The following is a 26842-nucleotide window of genomic DNA, read 5'->3' on the forward strand; positions in this document are numbered from 1 at the left end:
TGGGGACCACTGGCAAGATTGTCTGGGACCTGATATTACCCCTAATGAACAAAGGGTATCACTTGTACTTAGACAATTTTTATACAAGTGTCCTTTTGTTCAAGCTACTGTATTGCTTTGATACAGTAGCTTGCGGTACTATTAAAAAGAACCGCAAAGGTTTCCCAGGACAACTTGTACGCACCCGGCTACGAAGGGGGGAGACCTCAGCTCTGCGCCAAGAGGAGCTGTTGGCACTTAAGTACAGAGACAAGAAGGATGTATACCTTCTTACCACCATCCACACAGAGAGGACGGTGGCGGTCTCTGTACGTGGCAGAGCTGAGATCATAAGGAAGCCAGTGTGCATCAAGTCTTATAACCGACATATGGGTGGGGTTGATCTGGCAGATCAGCTGCTGCAGCCCTACCTAATTATGCGGAAGACAAGGGCCTGGTACAAAAAGGTTGCAATTTACCTAATGCAGATTGCAACCCACAACGCTTTTTTGTTGTTCAAAAAAGCAAACCCCGGAATGAAACAGACTTTTTTACAATTTCAGCTCCAGATCATTTCGGGGATTTTGTACCATGATGCACCTGCTCCCCGGGCGGTGATGGGAGAGAGCAGAGTTGGGGCTACTCATTTTATTTTTAAAATCCCCCCCTACTGCCGCAAAGCAGAGACCACAAAAAAAATGCAGAGTCTGTACCAAGAGGGGGCAGAGAAGGGACACTGTATATCACTGTCCTGATTGCCCTGGACAGCCTGGACTCTGCATTGGGGACTGCTTCAAGCGGTACCATACAATGGTCAATTTTTAAAAAATAAATACATTTGCTGTTATTTTTTTTTGTTATGTTTACTGTTAAATTTTTTGTTGTTATTTTTTTACTTTTAATGTGCCAGATTTTTAGATTTCACTAATATATTTTTTTTTCTAAAATGGGGCTGTTCTTTTTTTTTTTTTTTTTTACAAAAACCCCTGTCAAACCTATGCATGGGGGACATAGGTGTTCTCAAGGTGCCTTGCAGAAAACAACCTGTAGTATTTTTTTTGCACTAACTTACAACAGTCTCTCCTAAATCATAGTCAAAAAGCAATGTGTGTGTAAAAATGAAAATTGAAAAATTGCCACCATACACTTTCTCCAATTTTTTTGGCTAAAAAGCCATCAAAGCACACCATATACAATACCTTGGGGTGTCAACATTTCAAAAATATGCACATTCATGGCAATAAATAAAAGTGGGGTTTACAATAGGCCCCAAACTAAAGATAGGCCTATCAGAAGAAATACTCTCACTTAATAACTAAAATCACAAGTCATAAAATTGTAACATAACCTTCCCAAAATCCTGGCAAACCTATGCATGGGGGGCATAGGTGTACTCAGGGTGCCTAGCAGAAAACAACATGAAGTATTTTTTTGCACTAACTTACAACAGTCTCTCCTAAATCATAGTCAAAAAGCAATGTGTGTGTAAAAATGAAAATTGAAAAAATGCCACCATACACTTTCTCCAATTTTTTTAGCTAAAACAGTTACTTCAAATGCATCAAAGCACACCATATACAATACCTTGGGGTGTCAACATTTCAAAAATATGCACATTCATGGAAACAAATAAATTGGGGTATGTTAAAATACCCCCAAAAAGACAATAGGCAAAGAAAATATGTTAAATGTGAAAAAAAAATAACAAACGCATGTTGGACATTTGGCATTACACCCCCCGAACAAGCCAAGAAACTTATGCATAGGTGGTATCACTGTACTCAGGAGATGTTGGTGAACACATATTGGGGTCTTCTTTGGCAGTAACACATAACAGGAGCTGAGAATTCATGTCTAAAGTACAATGTGTGTGAAAAATAACACACAAAAAATGACTGCCTAATAGTTTGACAAAGAATTAGTGCATGGAAAGTGTTAAAATACCAGCATTTGAAATACCCTAGGGTGTCTACTTTTCAAAAATATATGGTTTGATGGGGGTAAATTACATTGGCCGGCTTCAGAAATGTCCTACATAGGACATGGGTGCATGGGATGTGAAAATTCCAAGTTGAAAAACTGGAATGCGCCCCCTAAAAATAAGGCCTTTTAGCCCCCAGAGAACCCAACACACCTATACATGGGTGGTATCACTGTACTCAGGAGATGTTGTTGAATACATATTGAGGGATTTTTTGGCAGTAACACATAACAGGGACTGAGAATATATGCCTAAAGTACAACGTGTGTGAAAAATAACACACAAAAAATGACTACCCAAAAGTTTGACAAAGACTAGTGGTTGAAATAGTGCATGGAAAGTGTTAAAATACCAGCATTTGAAATACCCTAGGGTGTCTACTTTTCAAAAATATATGGTTTGATGGGGGTAATTTACATTGCCCGGCTTCAGAAATGTCCCAAATAGGACATGGGTGCATGATGACAGATGTGAAAATTCCAAGTTGAAAAACTGGAATGCGCCCCCTAAAATTAAGGCCTTTTAGCCCCCAGAGAACCCGACACACCTATACATGGGTGGTATCACTGTACTCAGGAGATGTTGTTGAATACATATTGAGGTTTTTTTTTGGCAGTAACACATAACAGGGACTGAGAATATATGCCTAAAGTACAATGTGTGTGAAAAATAATGCAAAAAAATGACTACCTAAAAGTTTGACAAAGACTAGTGGTTGAATTAGTGCATGGAAAGTGTTAAAATACCAGCATTTGAAATACCCTAGGGTGTCTACTTTTCAAAAATATATGGTTTGATGGGGGTAATTTACATTGGCCGGCTTCAGAAATGTCCCAAATAGGACATGGGTGCATGATGACAGATGTGAAAATTCCAAGTTGAAAAACTGGAATGCGCCCCCTAAAATTAAGGCCTTTTAGCCCCCAGAGAACCCGACACACCTATACATAGGTGGTATCACTGTACTCAGGAGATGTTGTTGAATACATATTGAGGTTTTTTTTGGCAGTAACACATAACAGGGACTGAGAATATATGCCTAAAGTACAATGTGTGTGAAAAATAATGCAAAAAAATGACTACCTAAAAGTTTGACAAAGACTAGTGGTTGAATTAGTGCATGGAAAGTGTTAAAATACCAGCATTTGAAATACCCTAGGGTGTCTACTTTTCAAAAATATATGGTTTGATGGGGGTAATTTACATTGGCCGGCTTCAGAAATGTCCCAAATAGGACATGGGTGCATGATGACAGATGTGAAAATTCCAAGTTGAAAAACTGGAATGCGCCCCCTAAAATTAAGGCCTTTTAGCCCCCAGAGAACCCGACACACCTATACATGGGTGGTATCACTGTACTCAGGAGATGTTGTTGAATACATATTGAGGTTTTTTTTTGGCAGTAACACATAACAGGGACTGAGAATATATGCCTAAAGTACAATGTGTGTGAAAAATAATGCAAAAAAATGACTACCTAAAAGTTTGACAAAGACTAGTGGTTGAATTAGTGCATGGAAAGTGTTAAAATACCAGCATTTGAAATACCCTAGGGTGTCTACTTTTCAAAAATATATGGTTTGATGGGGGTAATTTACATTGGCCGGCTTCAGAAATGTCCCAAATAGGACATGGGTGCATGATGACAGATGTGAAAATTCCAAGTTGAAAAACAGAATTTATGTTTACCTGATAAATTACTTTCTCCAACGGTGTGTCCAGTCCACGGCGTCATCCTTACTTGTGGGATATTCTCTTCCCCAACAGGAAATGGCAAAGAGCCCAGCAAAGCTGGTCACATGATCCCTCCTAGGCTCCGCCTTCCCCAGTCATTCGACCGACGTAAAGGAGGAATATTTGCATAGGAGAAACCATATGATACCGTGGTGACTGTAGTTAAAGAAAATAAATTATTAGACCTGATTAAAAAACCAGGGCGGGCCGTGGACCGGACACACCGTTGGAGAAAGTAATTTATCAGGTAAACATAAATTCTGTTTTCTCCAACATAGGTGTGTCCGGTCCACGGCGTCATCCTTACTTGTGGGAACCAATACCAAAGCTTTAGGACACGGATGAAGGGAGGGAGCAAATCAGGTCACCTAGATGGAAGGCACCACGGCTTGCAAAACCTTTCTCCCAAAAATAGCCTCAGAAGAAGCAAAAGTATCAAACTTGTAAAATTTAGTAAAAGTGTGCAGTGAAGACCAAGTCGCTGCCTTACATATCTGATCAACAGAAGCCTCGTTCTTGAAGGCCCATGTGGAAGCCACAGCCCTAGTGGAATGAGCTGTGATTCTTTCAGGAGGCTGCCGTCCGGCAGTCTCGTAAGCCAATCTGATGATGCTTTTAATCCAAAAAGAGAGAGAGGTAGAAGTTGCTTTTTGACCTCTCCTTTTACCAGAATAAACAACAAACAAGGAAGATGTTTGTCTAAAATCAGTTGTAGCATCTAAATAGAATTTTAGAGCACGAACAACATCCAAATTGTGCAACAAACGTTCCTTCTTTGAAACTGGATTCGGACACAAAGAAGGCACGACTATCTCCTGGTTAATGTTTTTGTTAGAAACAACTTTCGGAAGAAAACCAGGTTTAGTACGTAAAACCACCTTATCTGCATGGAACACCAGATAAGGAGGAGAACACTGCAGAGCAGATAATTCTGAAACTCTTCTAGCAGAAGAAATTGCAACCAAAAACAAAACTTTCCAAGATAATAACTTAATATCAACGGAATGTAAGGGTTCAAACGGAACCCCCTGAAGAACTGAAAGAACTAAATTGAGACTCCAAGGAGGAGTCAAAGGTTTGTAAACAGGCTTGATTCTAACCAGAGCCTGAACAAAGTCTTGAACATCTGGCACAGCTGCCAGCTTTTTGTGAAGTAACACAGACAAGGCAGAAATCTGTCCCTTCAAGGAACTTGCAGATAATCCTTTCTCCAAACCTTCTTGAAGAAAGGATAGAATCTTAGGAATTTTTACCTTGTCCCAAGGGAATCCTTTAGATTCACACCAACAGATATATTTTTTCCATATTTTGTGGTAAATTTTTCTAGTTACAGGCTTTCTGGCCTGAACAAGAGTATCAATGACAGAATCTGAGAACCCTCGCTTTGATAAGATCAAGCGTTCAATCTCCAAGCAGTCAGTTGGAGTGAGACCAGATTCGGTTGTTCGAACGGACCTTGAACAAGAAGGTCTCGTCTCAAAGGTAGCTTCCATGGTGGAGCCGATGACATATTCACCAGGTCTGCATACCAAGTCCTGCGTGGCCACGCAGGAGCTATCAAGATCACCGATGCCCTCTCCTGATTGATCCTGGTTACCAGCCTGGGGATGAGAGGAAACGGCGGGAATACATAAGCTAGTTTGAAGGTCCAAGGTGCTACTAGTGCATCTACTAGAGTCGCCTTGGGATCCCTGGATCTGGACCCGTAGCAAGGAACCTTGAAGTTCTGACGAGAGGCCATCAGATCCATGTCTGGAATGCTCCACAATTGAGTAATTTGGGCAAAGATTTCCGGATGGAGTTCCCACTCCCCCGGATGAAATGTCTGACGACTCAGAAAATCCGCTTCCCAATTTTCCACTCCTGGGATGTGGATTGCAGACAAGTGGCAGGAGTGAGTCTCCGCCCATTGAATGATTTTGGTCACTTCTTCCATCGCCAGGGAACTCCTTGTTCCCCCCTGATGGTTGATGTACGCAACAGTCGTCATGTTGTCTGATTGAAACCGTATGAACTTGGCCTTTGCTAGCTGAGGCCAAGCCTTGAGAGCATTGAATATCGCTCTCAGTTCCAGAATATTTATCGGGAGAAGAGATTCTTCCCGAGACCAAAGACCCCGAGCTTTCAGGGTTCCCCAGACCGCGCCCCAGCCCACCAGACTGGCGTCGGTCGTGACAATGACCCACTCTGGTCTGCGGAAGCTCATCCCCTGTGACAGGTTGTCCAGGGACAGCCACCAACGGAGTGAATCTCTGGTCCTCTGATCTACTTGTATCGTCGGAGACAAGTCTGTATAGTCCCCATTCCACTGACTGAGCATGCACAGTTGTAATGGTCTTAGATGAATTTGCGCAAAAGGAACTATGTCCATTGCCGCTACCATCAAACCTATTACTTCCATGCACTGCGCTATGGAAGGAAGAGGAACAGAATGAAGTATTTGACAAGAGTTTAGAAGTTTTGATTTTCTGGCCTCTGTCAGAAAAATCCTCATTTCTAAGGAGTCTATTATTGTTCCCAAGAAGGGAACCCTTGTTGACGGAGATAGAGAACTCTTTTCTACGTTCACTTTCCACCCGTGAGATCTGAGAAAGGCCAGGACAATGTCCGTGTGAGCCTTTGCTTGAGGAAGGGACGACGCTTGAATCAGAATGTCGTCCAAGTAAGGTACTACTGCAATGCCCCTTGGTCTTAGCACCGCTAGAAGGGACCCTAGTACCTTTGTGAAAATTCTTGGAGCAGTGGCTAATCCGAACGGAAGTGCCACAAACTGGTAATGCTTGTCCAGAAATGCGAACCTTAGGAACCGATGATGTTCCTTGTGGATAGGAATATGTAGATACGCATCCTTTAAATCCACCGTGGTCATGAATTGACCTTCCTGGATGGAAGGAAGGAAGAATTGTTCGAATGGTTTCCATTTTGAACGATGGAACCTTGAGAAACTTGTTTAGGATCTTGAGATCTAAGATTGGTCTGAATGTTCCCTCTTTTTTGGGAACTATGAACAGATTGGAGTAGAACCCCATCCCTTGTTCTCCTAATGGAACAGGATGAATCACTCCCATTTTTAACAGGTCTTCTACACAATGTAAGAATGCCTGTTTTTTTATGTGGTCTGAAGACAATTGAGACCTGTGGAACCTCCCCCTTGGGGGAAGCCCCTTGAATTCCAGAAGATAACCTTGGGAGACTATTTCTAGTGCCCAAGGATCCAGAACATCTCTTGCCCAAGCCTGAGCGAAGAGAGAGAGTCTGCCCCCCACCAGATCCGGTCCCGGATCGGGGGCCAACATCTCATGCTGTCTTGGTAGCAGTGGCAGGTTTCTTGGCCTGCTTTCCTTTGTTCCAGCCTTGCATTGGTCTCCAGGCTGGCTTGGCTTGAGAAGTATTACCCTCTTGCTTAGAGGACGTAGCACTTGGGGCTGGTCCGTTTCTGCGAAAGGGACGAAAATTAGGTTTATTTTTGGCCTTGAAAGACCTATCCTGAGGAAGGGCGTGGCCCTTGCCCCCAGTGATATCAGAGATAATCTCTTTCAAGTCAGGGCCAAACAGCGTTTTCCCCTTGAAAGGAATGTTAAGCAATTTGTTCTTGGAAGACGCATCCGCTGACCAAGATTTTAGCCAAAGCGCTCTGCGCGCCACAATAGCAAAACCAGAATTTTTCGCCGCTAACCTAGCCAATTGCAAAGTGGCGTCTAGGGTGAAAGAATTAGCCAATTTGAGAGCATGAATTCTGTCCATAATCTCCTCATAAGAAGAAGAATTATTATTGAGCGCCTTTTCTAGTTCATCGAACCAGAAACACGCTGCTGTAGTGACAGGAACAATGCATGAAATTGGTTGTAGAAGGTAACCTTGCTGAACAAACATCTTTTTAAGCAAACCTTCTAATTTTTTATCCATAGGGTCTTTGAAAGCACAACTATCTTCTATGGGTATAGTGGTGCGTTTGTTTAGAGTAGAAACCGCCCCCTCGACCTTGGGGACTGTCTGCCATAAGTCCTTTCTGGGGTCGACCATAGGAAACAATTTTTTAAATATGGGGGGAGGGACGAAAGGTATACCGGGCCTTTCCCATTCTTTATTTACAATGTCCGCCACCCGCTTGGGTATAGGAAAAGCTTCGGGGGGCCCCGGGACCTCTAGGAACTTGTCCATTTTACATAGTTTCTCTGGAATGACCAAATTCTCACAATCATCCAGAGTAGATAACACCTCCTTAAGCAGAGCGCGGAGATGTTCCAATTTAAATTTAAATGTAATCACATCAGGTTCAGCTTGTTGAGAAATTTTCCCTGAATCTGAAATTTCTCCCTCAGACAAAACCTCCCTGGCCCCCTCAGACTGGTGTAGGGGCACTTCAGAACCAATATCATCAGCGTCCTCATGCTCTTCAGTATTTTCTAAAACAGAGCAGTCGCGCTTTCGCTGATAAGTGGGCATTTTGGCTAAAATGTTTTTGATAGAATTATCCATTACAGCCGTTAATTGTTGCATAGTAAGGAGTATTGGCGCACTAGATGTACTAGGGGCCTCCTGAGTGGGCAAGACTGGTGTAGACGAAGGAGGGGATGATGCAGTACCATGCTTACTCCCCTCACTTGAGGAATCATCTTGGGCATCATTTTCTCTAAATTTTGTGTCACATAAATCACATCTATTTAAATGAGAAGGAACCTTGGCTTCCCCACATTCAGAACACAGTCTATCTGGTAGTTCAGACATGTTAAACAGGCATAAACTTGATAACAAAGTACAAAAAACGTTTTAAAATAAACCGTTACTGTCACTTTAAATTTTAAACTGAACACACTTTATTACTGCAATTGTGAAAAAGTATGAAGGAATTGTTCAAAATTCACCAAAATTTCACCACAGTGTCTTAAAGCCTTAAAAGTATTGCACACCAAATTTGGAAGCTTTAACCCTTAAAATAACGGAACCGGAGCCGTTTTTATATTTAACCCCTTTACAGTCCCTGGTATCTGCTTTGCTGAGACCCAACCAAGCCCAAAGGGGAATACGATACCAAATGACGCCTTCAGAAAGTCTTTTCTATGTATCAGAGCTCCTCACACATGCATCTGCATGTCATGCTTCCCAAAAACAAGTGCGCAATAGAGGCGCGAAAATGAGACTCTGCCTATGATTAGGGAAAGCCCCTAGAGAATAAGGTGTCCAATACAGTGCCTGCCGGTTATTTTACATAATTCCCAAGATTAAAATAATTCCTCAAGGCTATGGAGTATAAAATATGCTTATATATAAATCGATTTAGCCCAGAAAATGTCTACAGTCTTAAAAGCCCTTGTGAAGCCCTTTTTTTCTTTCTGTAATAAAAATGGCTTCCCGGATCCCATAGGGAAAATGACAGCTTCCAGCATTACATCGTCTTGTTAGAATGTGTCATACCTCAAGCAGCAAAAGTCTGCTCACTGTTCCCCCAACTGAAGTTAATTCCTCTCAACAGTCCTGTGTGGAAACAGCCATCGATTTTAGTAACGGTTGCTAAAATCATTTTCCTCTTACAAACAGAAATCTTCATCTCTTTTCTGTTTCAGAGTAAATAGTACATACCAGCACTATTTTAAAATAACAAACTCTTGATTGAATAATAAAAACTACAGTTAAACACTAAAAAACTCTAAGCCATCTCTGTGGAGATGTTGCCTGTACAACGGCAAAGAGAATGACTGGGGAAGGCGGAGCCTAGGAGGGATCATGTGACCAGCTTTGCTGGGCTCTTTGCCATTTCCTGTTGGGGAAGAGAATATCCCACAAGTAAGGATGACGCCGTGGACCGGACACACCTATGTTGGAGAAAACTGGAATGCGCCCCCTAAAATTAAGGCCTTTTAGCCCCCAGAGAACCCGACACACCTATACATGGGTGGTATCACTGTACTCAGGAGATGTTGTTGAATACATATTGAGGTATTTTTTGGCAGTTACACATAACAGGGACTGAGAATATATGCCTAAAGTACAATGTGTGTGAAAAATAATGCAAAAAAATGACTACCTAAAAGTTTGACAAAGACTAGTGGTTGAATTAGTGCATGGAAAGTGTTAAAATACCAGCATTTGAAATACCCTAGGCTGTCTACTTTTCAAAAATATATGGTTTTATGGGGGTAATTTACATTGGCCGGCTTCAGAAATGTCCCAAATAGGACATGGGTGCATGATGACAGATGTGAAAATTCCAAGTTGAAAAACTGGAATGCGCCCCCTAAAATTAAGGCCTTTTAGCCCCCAGAGAACCCGACACACCTATACATGGGTGGTATCACTGTACTCAGAAGTTGTTGTTAAACACATATTGAGGTGTTTTTGGTCAGTAACATATAACAGGAACTGAGAATCCATGCCTAAAGTACAATGCGTGTGAAAAATAACACACCAAAATGACTACCCAAAAGTTTGACAAAGACTGGTGGTTGAATTAGTGCATGCAAAGTGTTAAAATACCAGCATTTGAAATACCCTAGGGTGTCTACTTTTTAAAAATATATGGTTTGATGGGGGTAATTTGCATTGTCCGGCTTCAGAAATGTCCCAAATAGGACATGGGTGCATGACGACAGATGTGAAAATTCCAAATTAAAAAACTGGAATGCGCCCCCTAAAAATAAGGCCTTTTAGCCCCCAGAGAACCCAACAGACCTATACATGGGTGGTATCACTGTACTCAGGAGATGCTGCTGAAGACATATTGGGGTGTTATTTGGCAGTAACCCTTAACGTTCTCAGTAAATGTATTCTTGAATTGCTATTTTGTCAAAAAATCACCACTTTTTTTTTTTTTTTTCAAACTTTGGCATAGATTGGTGGTAAAATAGTTGCATGGAAAGAGTCAAAATACCCCATGTTTAATACCTTAGGTTGTGTTCTTTTAAAAAATATATATATGTGAAGGGTTAATCAGGGATTCCTGACAGATATCAGTGTTCCAATGTAACTATCGCTAATTGTTTTAAAAAATTTTTGGAAATAGCAAAGTGCTACTTGTACTTATTGCCCTATAACTTGCAAAAAAAGCAAAGAACATGTAAACATTGAGTATTTCTAAACTCAGGACAAAATTTAGAAACTATTTAGCATGGGAGTTTTTTGGTAGTTGTTGAAGTGTAGGAGATTTTGAGGGTCAAAGTTGGAAAAAGTGTGTTTTTTTCAATTTTTTCCTCATATTTTATAAAAAATTTTATAGTAAATTATAAGATATGATGAAAATAATGGTATCTTTAGAAAGTCCATTTAATGGCGAGAAAAACGGTATATAATATGTGTGGGTACAGTAAATGAGTAAGAGGAAAATTACAGCTAAACACAAACACCGCAGAAATGTAAAAATAGCCTTGGTCCCAAACGGACAGAAAATGGAAAAGTGCTGCGGTCATTAAGGGGTTAATCTATTGTAAAACATCAGAAAATGTTGTAGTTACAAGGTGTTTTACTGGCCGTTAGGGCTGCAACTAACGATTATTTTCATAAACGATTAGGGGGTCCATCCGATAAAAATCGTCGCCCGCAAAAGCCGGCGACGCCAATATTTGCGCGGGTTTGGTATCACATATACGGCGTAACCTAGAAGTTACGCGCGTATATTTCTGCCGTCGCCCGTAGTTTTTTGGGCTATAGGCAGGTATACCAAACCCGCGCAGTTTGGTATGCAGCGACTTACGTGGCGAAAATGGAGAAAACTTACTCCATTTTCACCTCGCCACAAAAAGCAGCCGTAAGAAGCCTTACGCTGACTATTGGAGCCCCGTAACTTCCTAAACTGGCTGCTAAAATAAACCTAACACCTAACGCATGCGCAATGTCTATCTCCCTGTCAACCGCGATCTTCTAAAATAAACCTAACACCTAACGCATGCGCAATGTCTATCTCCCTGTCAACCGCGATCTGCTAAAATAAACCTAACACCTAACGCATGGGCAATGTCTATCTACCTGTCAACCGCGATCCCCCCCCCCCCGAAATCCCTAATAAAGTTATTAACCCCTAAACCGCCGCTCCCGGACCCGCCGCCATCAACATAAACTAACCCCCTACTGTGAGCCCCTAAAACCGCCGCCATCTACCTTATCTATCCCCTAATTAGAACCCCTTACACCGCTGTCATCTACCTTATCTATCCCCTAATCTGACCCCTTACACCGCCGCCACCTATATAAAAATTATTAACCCCTAATCTAATCCCCCTATACCGCCGCCAGCTATATTAATATTATTAAGCCCTAATGTAAGCCACTTACACCGCCGCCATCTCTATTAAAATGATTAATCCCTTATTTAATCTACCTACCCCGCCGCCAGCTATATTATCTATATTAACCCTAAGTATATTATAGTTAATATAGGTATTACATTATATATATTAACTATATTAACCCTAATTATATTAGGGTTAATATAGTTAATATAGTTACTATAGTATTTATATTAACTATATTAACTCTATCTAACCCTAACACCCCTAACTAAATTTATATTAAATTAATCTAATTCATTTATAAACTAAAATATTCCTATTTAAATCTAAATACTTACCTATAAAATAAACCCTAAGATAGCTACAATATAATTAATAATTACATTGTAGCTATGTTAGGGTTAATATTTATTTTACAGGTAAATTGTTAATTATTTTAACTAGGTATAATAGCTATTAAATAGTTATTAACTATTTAATATCTACCTAGTTAAAATAATTACCCAATTACCTGTAAAATAAATCCTAACCTAAGTTACAAATACACCTACACTATCAATAAATTTAATAAACTACAAACATCTATCTAAAAATACAATTAAATTAACTAAACTACAAAAAAAACAAAACACTAAATTACAAAAAATAAAAAAAAAGATTACAAGATTTTTAAGCTAATTACACCTATTCTAAGCCCCCTAATAAAATAATAAACCCCCAAAATAAAAAAAATTCCCTGCCCTATTCTAAATCAAACAAATTTCAAAGCTCTTTACCTTACCAGCCCTTAAAAGGCTTTTGATCCTAACAGCCAATCAGATTGAGCTCGCATTCTATTGGCTGATCGCAACAGCCAATAGAATGCGAGCTCAATCTGATTGGCTGATTGGATCAGCCAATCGGATTGAACTTGAATCTGATTGGCTGATTCAATCAGCCAATCAGATTTTTCTAACTTAATTCCGATTGGCTGATAGAATCCTATCAGCCAAACGGAATTCGGCGGACGCCATCTTGGATGACGTCATTTAAAGGTACCTCATTCGTAGTTCAGCAGTCGGCCGGGATGGATGCTCCGCGGCGGCGGAGCGAAGAAAGAAGATTGAAGATGCCGCCGGAAGAATGAAGACTTTGCTGCCGCTTGGAGGAAGACGTCGCCGGAGGAAGAATTCTTCTTTGCCGCTTGGAGGAAGACATCGCCGGAGGAAGAATTCTTCTTTGCCGCTTGGAGGAAGACATCGCCCGGATCAGATCAGGAGTTCGGCCCGGTGTGGTGAAGACAAGGTAGGGAGATCTTCAGGGGGGTAGTGTTAGGCTTTTTTAAGGGGGGTTTGGGTGGTTTTAGAATAGGGGTATGTGGGTGGTGGGTGGTAAGGGGGGGGGGGTATTGTATTTGTATGCAAAAGAGCTGAATTCTTTGGGGCATGCCCCACAAAAGGCCCTTTTAAGGGCTGGTAAGGTAAAGAGCTTTGAAATTTGTTTAATTTAGAATAGGGCGGGGATTTTTTTTTATTTTGGGGGTTTATTATTTTATTAGGGGGCTTAGAATAGGTGTAATTAGCTTAAAAATCTTGTAATCTTTTTTTTATTTTTTGTAATTTAGTGTTTTTTTTTTTTGTAGTTTAGTTAATTTAATTGTATTTTTAGATAGATGTTTGTAGTTTATTAAATTTATTGATAGTGTAGGTGTATTTGTAACTTAGGTTAGGATTTATTTTACAGGTAATTGGGTAATTATTTTAACTAGGTAGATATTAAATAGTTAATAACTATTTAATAGCTATTATACCTAGTTAAAATAATTAACAATTTACCTGTAAAATAAATATTAACCCTAACATAGCTACAATGTAATTATTAATTATATTGTAGCTATCTTAGGGTTTATTTTATAGGTAAGTATTTAGATTTAAATAGGAATATCTTAGTTTATAAATGAATTAGATTAATTTAATATAAATTTAGTTAGGGTTAGATAGAGTTAATATAGTTAATATAAATACTATAGTAACTATATTAACTATATTAACCCTAATATAATTAGGGTTAATATAGTTAATATATATAATGTAATACCTATATTAACTATAATATACTTAGGGTTAATATAGATAATATAGCTGGCGGCGGGGTAGGTAGATTAAATTAGGGGTTAATAATTTTAATAGAGATGGCGGCGGTGTTAGGGGCTCACTTTAGGGGGTTATAGATATACGGAGCGGCGGTTTAGGGGTTAATAACTTTATTAGGTTGCGGCGGGGTACGGGAGCGGCGGTTTAGGGGTTAATAGCTTTTTTATTGTTAGGCTAGTGAGGGGGGATAGCGGATAGAGGGTTAGACGTGTCGGGCTATGTTAGGGAGGCGTGTTAGACTTGTCGGGCTATGTTAGGGAGGCGTGTTAGACAGTGCGGGTGTTTTAGACTTTAGTCAGGTTTTATAGGAGCCGGCAGTTTCTAACGTGCCGCAAGTCACTGGCGACGCCAGAAATTTGTACTTGCGCAGATTTCTGGACATCGCTGGTTTGTCAGACTTACGGCACGTTAGCATCTGACGGCGACTTATATGGGATAGCTCGAGTTGCGAGCTGAAACTGCGGGCGACGCCGGTTCCCTCGCTTGCGCCGCAAACTGCGATCTATATCGGATCGCGCCCCACTTGGTCGATTATTTTTTCGTTAAATCAGATATAAAAAAAAATTGGATTACTTAAAGGAAAATTAAACCCAAAATTTTTCTTTCATCGTTCAGATAGAGAATACAATTTTAAACAACTTTCTAATTCACTTCTATTATCTAATCTGTTTCATTCTCTTGGTATCATTTGTTGAAGGAGCAGCAATGCACTGCTGGTTTCTAACTGTAAACCTGGGTGAGCCCAGGGCCGGATTGGGACCAAAAAAAGGCCCTGGCATTTTAGGGCAAAAAGTCCCACTCCCCCAATTTATATGTGTCAACCGAAACTCAACCCCTTTTGTTACAATGCAATATTGAAACTAGGACATCAGTAATACACCTATAAGAGCTGGGGGATTGTGGGTATATTATATATGAATATACAATGTTTTATTTATATTAATTTTATTGTATAATGCTATTAAATGTATTTTAAGTCTTGTGTTTTTAGAAATCTTGTATTTCACTTTTTGCACATTTTTTATTTTTTAGGAAGAAGATTTGAGGGCCGAATTATCAAAGCTTCAACTGATAATGCGCTGGAAGTCCGTGTCAAATTTAACGCAAATTTGATCCGCCGTAGTTAACAAAGCGTCAAGATCGTCAACTATTGAAATTTGTAACGTAATATACACTCCTGCGATATCAATCCGACGCAGATCAATGCTTGTGTTATTCGAGCAGAATACTGATCATCCGCCATCACATTCGACTCTATTTGATCCTCTTGCCAATTTATCATACATTCAACAGATACGCTTGCATCAATTTCGACACAGCGTACCTATCATTCAAATCGCCACCCTTGATGCCGCGAATGCCATAGAAATCAATGCTAGTCTGAAAACACAGAAAGGTTATGTTCGATGCTGCAAAAGAATTTAAATAATAAAAGTAAATTAGAAACTTTTTTAAAATGGTATATGCTTTCTAAATCCAACAATATTATTGCTCCAAATTTGGTGCAAAGTATTGCTCAAAATTTGGTGCACTAGTAGGGATACAAATGAAATAAATTACTACTTATGGATTATGTTACATCTTTGTCTCTCATTACAAAGCAAGGGGACAATTTATTGCTCCAAATTTTGTGCACTAGTAGATATAGAGATACAAATGAAATAAATACATAATTTAATATAGCTAGATTCCTTTTTTATTTTTTGGATAAATCTATTTGCACCATGTTTAAGGCATGTAATACAAGTCCCACTCTCCACCTCGCACCAACTTTGACACAATACTCAAAAACAACCCACAAACAAGTGAAATTTTTCACCACTTTTGATTGGGAAAGGCATAATCACATGATTTATGACATCAGCCAATCTTATTTAAATATACATTTTCTACTATCACTAACTAATCAAATTGCTCTATACTTGTGTCATTGATCACTTATCAGAACTTGTGCCATTTGTTACATTGTGTATTGTACTTTGAAAGTATGTATATGTGAAATTAGTATTAAAGTTACACATTGATGCTGACATTAGGACACACAGTGTAATATTTTAGAAAATGATTTTAAAATTTGAATGATGTTTGATTCAATATAAGCTTAAGATGATAGCTCAAAGGGATAGTCTACCTAACATTAAACTGTCATGAATCAGATACAGCAGAAATAAAAATCACCTCTTTACTGTCATGCTATTTTCAGTGTTTTTCTTCCTTCTCTTGAATTTCATTTTCATTAAAATCTTATATGCCAGCCCATTTTTTACACCTGTGTAGGGTTGGTGTTTAAAACTAGACTGCAATCATTAGGGGTTACACAGGTGCAGGGAGAAAACTGACCCAGCTCTTAAAATATAATTTTTTTGCAAATAAATACATATGATACCCTACAAAACCAGAAAATTTTAATTCACTATGTGCGACCACAAAATGTCATATGCTCATACTATGTGGCCCATTTATCAAGCTCCGAAAGGAGCTTGAGGGCTCGTATTTCTGGCGAGCCTACATGCTCGCCAGAAACAGCAGTTATGAAGCAGCTGTCTAAAGACCGCTACTCCATAACCCTGTCCACGTGCTCTGAGCAGGCAGACAGAGATCGCCACAATTCAACCCGATCGAGTACGATCTGATTGATTGACACCCCCCTTCTGGAGGCCGATTGGCCGCAAATCTGCAGTGGGCGGCGTTTTCACTATTTTCAGTGTTTTTCTTCTTTCTCTTGAATTTCATTTTCATTAAAATCTTATATGCCAGCTCATTTTTTACACCTGTGTAGGGGTGGTGTTTAAAACTAGACTGCAATCATTAGGGGTTACACAGGTGCAGAGAGAAAACTGGCCCAGCTCTTAAAATATCATTTTTTTTGCAAATAAATACATATGATACCCCGATTACATGTTATATTCGCAATTATTCCTGCTTAGAATAATAATAAATTTACAGTATATACATATAGTGGTATAAATAAACACAGAGATATGAAAGACATCATTGTTTAGAACAAAAAAATGAATTTAGGGACATGTAAGTATGTTTGCAAAAGATTTCTGACATAACACATATATACAAGTATGTGCAAAGATATATGTTCTAATTCTAGCATTAATAATCATTAAAAAAAAAAAAAAATGAGATCTGCATATCATGATTTCTAGAAATTCAAATGCACATTAATTTATGTGAAAATATAACAGTTTTTGGTATAACAAATACATAGAAAATAACTTTCTTTGAGATATTATTGTTTGTTCAGGTATAAATCTAGCTATTTCTTGGACATTAACAGATGAAAAATTAAAGATTAGCTTTAGAGAAATGTGCTTGTTCATGGACAGTAATGAAATGGTATAAAATAACTTGGGAAAAACAGAATATTCATGACATCGATGACTCTCATTTATCCACAGTCCGATGCTCATTGCTCCGTACTTGACGCACATGTTTTTGACAGAGTTTTTAATAAATAAGGCCGTCGTATATAGCTTCAGTTTCCCTTAGAGCTTCAATGGACATTAAATGGACAGTCAAGTCAAAATTAAACTTTTATAATTCAGATAGGGCATGCAATTTTAAATAACGTTCCAATTTACTTTTATCAAAAATTTGCTTTGTTCTCTTGGTATGCTTTGTTGAAAGCTAAACCTAGGTAGGCTCATATGCTAATTTCTAAGCCCTTGAAGGCCGCTTCTTATCTCAGGGGATTTTGACAGTTTTTTTATAGCTAGAGGGGATTAGTTCATGTGTGCCTTATAAATTACATTGTGCTCACACCCACTGAGTTACCTACGGGTCAGCACTGATTGGCTAAAATGCATGTCTGTCAAAAGAACTGAGATAAGGAGGGCAGTCTGAAGTGGCTTAGATACAAGGTAATCACAGAGGCAGAAAAGCATATTAATATAACCGTGTTGGTTATGTAAAACTATATTTAAAAAAAAATACAAATACTGGAGTAGACTCTCCCTTTAAACTGCTGTGCACAACTACAAAAGAATAGTAACTACTCACTATGTTATTGCATTTCATACTGCCCCTGTAGCTCTTTTAAAATCAATTCTCCTGTTTTAATAGCTTAAAGGTGCCAGGTACAAAAGCTCCGCCTCTTTGTACAGGGGGGCCGCTATCTTGGAGCTCAGGTATTCTCATAGCCTGTGACATAAGCAGTGCACACTCACTGATCAGTTATATTTCCTATTTTTTATAATGTGCTTCATGTTACGGTGCTTTACATAGTTTTGCAGTTACACAAAATATATTTTAAAAATATCACTCAGCATTATAATAGAGCAATGCAGTCACTGCAGACATGTAAAGCTCCTGCTTTGTATCATGCACCCTAACCATTTAGTACATTATACAGCTGTAAAAAAATATGCAATATTACTGACAAAATAGTGAGTAGTTACTATCCTTTTGTGATTGTGCACAGAAGTTTAATGTCCCTTTAATTACTTTCTGTGGGCCTGATAAGAAAAGATTCTCCGGTTTGGAAATAAATAATAGTGCAGACTTCACAGGGGCTGAACTCACTGAATTCTTTAAGAAAAATGACAGAACCTGGAAGTCCCAGAGAAAGGAAAGATGCCTTCCTTAGAAGTTAATGAGGCTCTCTGGGATACAGATTTTCACAGGGGAGAGAGAAGTTAACAGGATAATGTCTGGGGCTGATATAAAGGCTCAGTTTGCAGCAAATACAAATTAAAGGGACATAGAACCCAAATTTTTTTCTCACATGATTCAAAAAGAGCATTCCATTTTAAACAACTTTCCAATTTACTGTATCAAATGTTCTTCGTTATCTTGTTATTCTTTGTTGAAAAGCAGGAAGGTAAGTTCAGGAGTGTGCACATGTCTGCAACACTTTATGGCAGCAGTTTTCCAACAGTGTTATACATTACCAAGAGCACTAGATGGCAGCACTATTTCCTGTCATGTAGTGCTCCTGACATGTGCACACTACCTATCTAGATATCTCTTCAACAAAGAATAACAAGACAATGAAGCAAATTTGATAATAGAAGTAAACTGGAAACTTTTTAAAAATGTTATCCTCTATCTGAATCATGAAAGAAAAAGTTTGGATTTCATGTCCCTTTAAACTGAAATGTTTTCACAAAAAATTAACTTGTTGATGCCACTAGTTTAGTATATATTACTTTCTGACAGGTAAATAATTAGTAAAAGATGCATAGAAATATACAAAGTATGATCCTAATTTGTTAAAGTAACACAGAAACTTTCAAAACACAATCATAATTTGTATAATCACTGCTGGAGTTAAATCTAAATGTAATAAAACATAAAATAGAAAGTGTAATAATACTGAAATGACCCAATCTGAATATAAAGCACAAAAGTGTAAGTGGAACACAAATCTCATATCATATATTGCACTGGGCTTGTCTTTCCTTCACATAGAGAAATGCAGAAAATACGCTTTGGACAAGTATAGCAAAATTTGCCTGTCTAGAGCTCTTGCAGTTCTGGAGGATCATTTTAGATCATCTTGTGAAAGTAGAGAGTTTTATCAAAAACATCTCATCTCTTTGAGACTTCCAGGTTCCACCCTTTCTCTTTAAGCATTCATCGAGTTCAACCCCTGTGAAGTCTGCACTACAATCTCTCTCCAAACAGGAGAATATTATCATCAAGCCCTTAGTGTGTATGGAGAGGTCCATGAGAGACCTCATATAGGACACAGAAGGTCCAAACTTCAAGTGAGATACATAGAAACATAGAATTTGACTGTAGATAAGAACCAAAAAAGCCCATCAAGTCTACCCATATTACATGTTACTTTTTTCTTAGGATAGCCTTATGCATGTCCCAGGCATTTTTTAATTCCTTTACAGTCTTTGTGTTTACCACATCAAATGAAAGTTTAGTCTATGGAGCATATTTATCAAGCTCCATATGGAACTTGATGTGCTGTGTTTCTGGCGAGCCTTCAGGCTCGCCGGAGACACAAGTTATGAAGCAGCTGACAGACATCACCACAAGTTATGAGGCAGCTGACAGACATCACCACAAATCAACCTGATCTAATACCATCATGTCAATTGACATCCCATGCTAGTGGCCGATTGGCCGCGAATCTGCAGTGGGCGGCATTGCACCAGTAGTTCACAAGAACTGCTGGTGCAATGATAAATGCAGAGAGCGTATGCTGTCTGCATTTATCGATGTGCAGTGGACAATATCGGATCATGTCCGCTCGCACAATGATAATTCGGCCCCCATGAATCCACCACCCTTTCTGTAAAAAAATGCCTCCTCAACTTTCTCCTGAATCTGACCCCTTGTTTTGGCATTTATTTTTTGTGGAAAATGCTTCCAGCTTCTACTTTAATAAGTCTCTTCATATATTTGAATGTTTCTATCATGTCACCTCTTTCCCTTCTGTCCTCTAAACTATACATATTTAGATCATAGAGTCTTTCTTTGTACGGTTTATATTTTAGACCATGTACCCTTTTAGTAGCCCTCTTTTAGAGAGCTTCTAGTTTATTTATATCTTTCTGAAGATATGGTCTCCAGAAATGTACACAGTATTCCAGATTTGGCCTAACTAATGATCTGTAAAGTGGCATAAGAACCTTGCTATTTCTGCTACTAATACCTCTCCCACTGCAACCAAGTATTCGACTGGCCTTACTGACTGCACTACTGCACTACTGCATTGCGTACCAAATTTTTAAATCATCTGAAATAATAATTCCCATGTCCCTTTCTTCTTTAGTTACAATCAGTAATGTACCATTGCGACTATAATTAGCCTTTGGATTTTTAGATCCTATATGCATAATTTTGCTCTTGGTAATATTAAATTTCAGGTCCCATTTATTTGACCAGTTCTCTAGTTTTTTTAATATCACTGTTCATTTGACCGACCCCTGCTTGAACATCAACTCTGTTACAAATTTTTGTCTCATCATCAAACAGGCAAACCTTCCCCTTAAGCCAACTTCCAATATCACTTATGAACATGTTAAACAAAACAGGTCCAAGAACTGACCCTTGGGGAACACCACTAGTAACTGACACCTAATTTGAATGCACTCCATTAATTGAAACCCTCTGTCGTCTATCTTTAAGCCAGCATTCTACCCACTTAACAATCTTATCATCTACTCCAAGGCAATACATTTTGTGAATATGTTTGTTGTGTGGGATGGTGTCAAATGCTTAGCTAAAGTCTAGATAAGCAACATCTATGGGTCCTCCCTGGTCTATTCACATGGTCAAAGAAATCAATTACATTAGTCTGACATGATCTTCCAGCAGTGAAACCATGCTGTCCTTTGTCTTCTAAGTTGTTTGTCTGAAGGAAAGACACAAGTCTTTCCTTTAAAAGAATTTCCATTAATTTCCCTGCAATTGAGGTCAAACTGACTGGGCTATAGTTAGCATAATCTTCCCTACTACCCTTTTTATGAAGAGGGGCTACATTGGCAATTTTCCAGTCTTTTGGAGCAACTCCTGTGAGAAGTGACTGATTAAATAAATCAGCTAATGGAGTAGCTATCATGGATCGAAGTTCTCTTAGAACCCTTTGATGAATATTATCTGGACCCACAGACTTATATTACTTTATTTTTTATAAAGACCTTGAAACCTCTTCCTCTATAAAAAGAAAAGTACTACTCACATTATAGAAACATAGAAACATAGAATGTGACGGTAGATAAGAACCAAAAAGGCCCATCAAGTCTACCCATATTACATGTTACTTTTTCCTTAGGATAGCCTTATGCATGTCCCAGGCATTTTTAATTTCTTTACAGTCTTTGTGTTTACCACCTCAAATGGAAGTTTATTCCATGAATCCACCACCCTTTCTGTAAAAAAATGCTTCCTCGAATTTCTCCTGAATCTGCTATGCTCTAACTTTAGATTGTGACCCCTTGTTTTGGCATTTATTTTTTGTGAAAAATGATTTCAGCTTTTATTAAGTCCCTTCATATATTTCATAATCATGTCACCTCTTTCCCTTCTATCCTCTCACGGTTTACAGTAACATCCTTAATAGAATCTCACTATCTTTACCATCTGTTGTAAAGACTGAAGAAAAGTAATAATTTAAACAGTTTGCTATTTGTTTACCTTCTTCCACTACTCTATCATCATTCTTAAGATACATATAGCTTTATTGTTTATGCAGGTCAAAAGTATCCCTTGCTGCGGGCGTTTCTAGGAGGCGGCCATGATAAGTTGCACTATCTAAAGCTCCAGGAGAAATCCCAATAATCATCTAAATATCTATCAAACTGTGCAGAATCACTCATTTTGGAGGTTGTCTTCAGCCTTATAGAACACAGCTGTTTGCTTATATATAGATATTAACTCCCTTGGGACATCCTAACCCGGAGCTAAGCCGCATAGAAAATAGGCCTCGGCCTTCTACGAATTTCATCATCCTCCCATGAGCATTGGGGTTAACAGGCTCATTATGACCACTCTCAAGGGGGAGACATTTCAAAAGGAGCTACGCACCCTAATCGCTAGACTCGAACAACAAATACATCATAGCTTTGAGGACCTGATCTCACTTGTACAGCAAGGAGCCTCAAAGGAAACTCCCACAAAATGATGTGAGACCTGAGCTGACCACATCAATCTGTGCTCAACTAAGCGAGGTTAGAGCGCTACAGCTCACCCAGCCTGCAGAATGTCCACATTCAGGTGCTATGTATTTAACGCAGGGGAAAGAAGATAAGGAGATCCCCATTAAGACATTCAACTTATCTATATCTGCTCACCATAAGGAAATGCAGTCGGATTATCAAGATGGCTGCAGAGAGCTGACAACAACTGAATCGGCGGTTAACAGGGAGTTGATGGACACTAAATACGATCATCGCAATGTAGTGGAGAAGAGGGGCTCATCTTTGATGGTTCCTTGGAGAGATGCAGCCGCCCCGTTGGAGTGCCACCCACGTACTCCCCACCACAGCTCTCCTGAGGCACCTCCTGGGGAAATATGCCATGAAGAAGGTACGAGACAGTCCGGAACAGATATTACTGTGGCCTCAATGTGCAGTCAAGGGCCCGAGACTCTGTTACTGGGGGGAGCATGTTTGGATGGTTTCCCACCTGTAACATTGAAGAACACCCCACATATACAGGAACAGCTAGCTATGACTGAGACAGATACCCTCTTTATATCACAATCAGAGTCATACTGTGTGAGGGCAGGAGTTGGATAGTTAATTCAATAATAGCTTAGTCTAACTGCAGGAGGCCAGAGGAAACTCCCCTAGGTTGTTCTGTACCTTTTCCTTTTCTCTTATGACTATGCTGTTATATATGATGTTTGTGTTTATTTGTTATCTGAGCTTAAATATAACCTACTAATTGATCATGTTTCTAACTATACTAAGTCTAGTGATGCCCATAAGATAATGTGGTTAGTTACTGTTATATCCACACAAATGGAACTCATATACCCATATATAAGTAGCCCCTCTGACACCGCGTATAACATGACCCAAATTGGAGACATGGATTCCTCCCTAGTATGGAACTAAAGTATTGTTTATAGGAGGCTACCTGCGGCCAAGGTGGCATCATGTAGTATCATATATGTCTTGGTTTCACTAGGGAGGAAGACATCATCCTTAAAAATTACACAGATGAGGTACTCTAGTTACTTAGTAGTGTACTTTTACCATGATACAATAAGGGTTAATTACATGCTCTCTGCATCTTACCTATGGTGTATCGCTAATCCTCTCAGATGGTGCTATAAGACAGGCTACCTTATTGAACCCTATATCTTTATTGTCATGTAACATAACTAACTTTTATTAGTCAAAGAGCTCTATGTTTTTGCTACTATGCCTAACATATTGCGGTCTATATTATTAATATGATCTAAAATAACAACTATTATAGTTTAACTCTTAAGATGTGATGGGTTTTACGTTTCTCAGTTCGCACAATGGTTCCTTTCCTCCAAGTATATTGAGCAAAGTTGGCTTAATTGATAGTACAATAGAAAAATGAGGTTCCTCATTGCACTATACTCCAGCATATATTATGCATTGTTGTTATTATTTCCATAGCATACGTTCATCAATACGTCCCCCCCTTGTCCCCCCAATTCCAAGCGGTGCTTACCGGCTGACAAACCAACTTCTATGCAAGCTTATATACCATTCTCACTATTATGCCTTGTTATAAACTTTTACGAGACATTGGACCTAATAAGGTCCTGATATGGCTAACTTGCTCCACTCAAAGAGCCCATAAGTGACCAGCTAATTAGTCACTTATGAAAGCTTAACATATTTAAAAAATGGAGTTTTCTGAAGCTCATATTTTGCCAAACATTTTACACTAAATGTGTATCATTGTATTGTGTGCCATGGACATTTTGCCATTTATGTTAAAAGATTTTATTGTATGTGTTATTTTTGCGCAAAACCTCAATAAAAGATTTAAGACTGAAAAAAAAGTATCCCTTGCTTAGTGATACATATTTATGTGACGTGAGGAACAAGAGTGAACTCAACTTTGTATGGGGGTTGCAAAGAGAAAAATAGACGTTTCTAATAATTGATGTCTTTATGTACAGACAATTTGTTTTTAGAATATTATCTGAATGTATGCTGTTTTGTATTGTCATTTCCTTGGTTAAAGGATCAGTAAAGTCAAAATTCAGCTTTCATGGTTCAGATAGAACATGTAATTTGAAGTAACTTTCCAATGTAATTCTAATTTCAAATTTACTTTGTTTTCCAGGTATCCTTTAATTATTAATTAATTCCCTCATTAATTCAGCTGATACCTGTTCTTTTTATATCACTCTTTAACTGCAATCATATTTTGAAAAGCCTTTCTCAATCTATTTTTATATATTTGTATATTTTCCCTAACGTACATCCCATGGCTTTCATACAGCTTGGTTTTTATTTTTAGCGTCGTTATCTCACACTAATATATCACACAGTACAAATCAATCGTTTAACAATGTGACTCTTTAATTAGGTGATAATGACTGGATGAGTCTAAATATGGAACATTGTCTTTAAAACATGTACTTCACAAGCAGTAAATCAGTCGGGTATTTATCTGATTAGTGCTATAAAGATATAACCAGGAATATAAACAGGTTGGGAGATTCTCAGCAGAAGACAGCCCTGCACATACAAGGGGTAGTTAAAGTTTAAAGGGACGTGGAAGTAAAACAATAAACATTCCTGATTCAAATAGAGTGTACAATAAAATGCTATATACACACCAGCAAAATGATTATAACTCACTAAGGCTCAGATGATGGTTAGCATTTTCTATTAAGTTATGTAGATTTTTTTAGACATTAAATTATTGCACACTTAAAAGACTACAGAATAGTGTAAAAAAACTTTTATAATCTCTGGGAAACAAAAAATTTAGAGTGACTCACTTTATTGCTATGTTCACTTTATTGTGGTGGTCTTGAACTAAACCCGCAATATCTCAGAGGTGTGTGTAAACATCACCCTGTTCTTAAAAATACACTACAGGGAAATGGTGCACAGAGGTAGTTAAAAAGTGTAAACAGAAAAAAGTTCCCTCTGGGTAAACACATTATTTATTAAAAAAATTCATACGTAAAGGGACAGTTTAGTCGAATTTAAATTTCATGATGCAGATAGGGCATGCAATTTTAAACAACTTTTAAATTTAATTTTATCATCAAATTTGCTTTGCTCACTTGGTATTCTTTGTTGAAAGCTAAACCGAACTAGGCTCATATACTAATTTCTAAGCAGTTGAAGGCCACCTCTTATCTCTTTGCATTTTGACAGTTTTTTACAGTTAGACAGCTCTAGTTCATGGGTGCAATATAGATAACATTGTGCTCACTCCCATGGAGTTAATTAGGAGTCAGCACTGATTGGCTAAAATGCAAGTCTGTCAAAAGAACTGAAATAAGGGAGCAGCCTGCAGAGGCTTAGATATAAGGTAATCACAGAGGTAAAAAGTATACTAATATAACCATGTTGGTTATGCAAATCTGTGGAATGGGTAATAAAGGGATTATCTATCTTTTTAAACAATAACAAATCAGTGCCCTCTCATAAGTAACTCCACGGGCGTGAGCACAATGTTATCTATATGCATTCACATAAGAGGTGGCCATCAAGGCCTTAGAAATTAGCATATGAACCTACCTAGGTTTAGCTTTTAACTAAGAATACCAAGAGAAAAATGCTAATTTGATGATAAAAGTAAATTGGAAATTAAAATGACATGCCCTATCTGAATCATGAAAGTTTAATTTTCACTTGACTGCCAGATGCACACTCCCTTGCATGTCCTAGGACTAGCATCCTGATTAAAGTGGGGTGTGAAATACCTTCCTTTTTCACAGAGATGATCAAGTGATTTTTTTACAGCTATGCTGCATAACTTTCAAGTGCTTCAACAATAGGCAGTGGCATCACTAGGGGGTGCGGACCGCAGCCGGGTGACACCCTCCAGGGGGTGACACCACCAAAATTTTTTTTTTTTTATTATATTGAAATTCAAAGAAATACAATGTAGAGATGCATAGATTATTTTTTTATTAGAGGAGCCAGCAGTTGTGAACATTAGTGGGACTGGGGAAGTTGTAGACACTCTTAATTTTTTTGCCCCTTGAGCCCTCGTCGCAATTTCCACAAATAGTTTTCCCGGCTGCTTTTGCTTGTTTGTACTTTGCTCCTCCCCTACCCAATTCCACTATGAATGTTGTGGGCGTGCCGTGGGGCTTGCGAAGTTGTGCTGCTAGCCTAAACCTTCCTGCCTATCTGTACTCACTGCTC

Source organism: Bombina bombina, chromosome 1 (genome assembly GCF_027579735.1).
Source record: "Bombina bombina isolate aBomBom1 chromosome 1, aBomBom1.pri, whole genome shotgun sequence".
Classification (NCBI taxonomy): domain Eukaryota; kingdom Metazoa; phylum Chordata; class Amphibia; order Anura; family Bombinatoridae; genus Bombina; species Bombina bombina.